Source organism: Coregonus clupeaformis, chromosome 2 (assembly GCF_020615455.1).
Source record: "Coregonus clupeaformis isolate EN_2021a chromosome 2, ASM2061545v1, whole genome shotgun sequence".
Lineage (NCBI taxonomy): Eukaryota > Metazoa > Chordata > Actinopteri > Salmoniformes > Salmonidae > Coregonus > Coregonus clupeaformis.
In genome coordinates this window covers 36,853,786-36,854,597 of record NC_059193.1, presented here as the reverse complement: position 1 = coordinate 36,854,597, position 812 = coordinate 36,853,786, and positions in this window count along the sequence as shown.

Sequence of the window (812 nt, the reverse complement as noted above, 5' to 3'; positions counted from 1 at the left end):
GGTGCTGTATGTGCCTTGGAGGGCGGGTAGTTTGCCACTGTTAATGCGTTCGGCAGACCGCACCACCCTCTGGAGAGCCCTGCGGTTGTGGGCGGTGCAGTTGCCGTACCAGGCGGTGATGCAGCCTGACAGGATGCTCTCAATTGTGCATCTGTAAAAGTTTTTGAGGGTTTTAGGTGCCAAGCCAAATTTCTTTAGCCTCCTGAGGTTGAAGAGGCTCTGTTGCGCGTTCTTCACCACACTGTCTGCGTGGGTGGACCATTTCAGTTTGTCAGTGATGTGTATGCCAAGGAACTTGAAGCTTTCCACCTTCTCCACTGCGGTCCCGTCGATGTGGATAGGGGGTGCACCCTCTGCTGTTTCCTTGAAGTCCACGATCATCTCCTTTGTTTTGTTGACATTGAGTGAGAGGTTATTTTCCTGGCACCACACTCCCAGAGCCCTCACCTCCTCCCTGTAGGCTGTCTCATCATTGTTGGTAATCAAGCCTACTACTGTTGTCTCCTTTGTGTGTATGTGTTGTGTGTCAGTTGTTTTAGTCTACTCATAAAAGTGTGTTTGTCTTTTTTTTAGGAGATAAGTGTGTTCACTCTTCTATGAAGTTTGTGTGTTCTCAGTTGTGTTTGATTTGACGGTGTATTGACCATGTCGTGTGGTTAATTTATGGTCTATCTGTGGTCAGAGGGAGCTGGGGTGCAGACAGCAGATGGTGGGAGTTGAAGTGGTGGAGGTGTTTGGGGTGGAGAGGACGGTGGACTCTGTTGACGACATCCCAGCTACTTGGCAGTGTTGGCACAGCTACTTCCTACCTG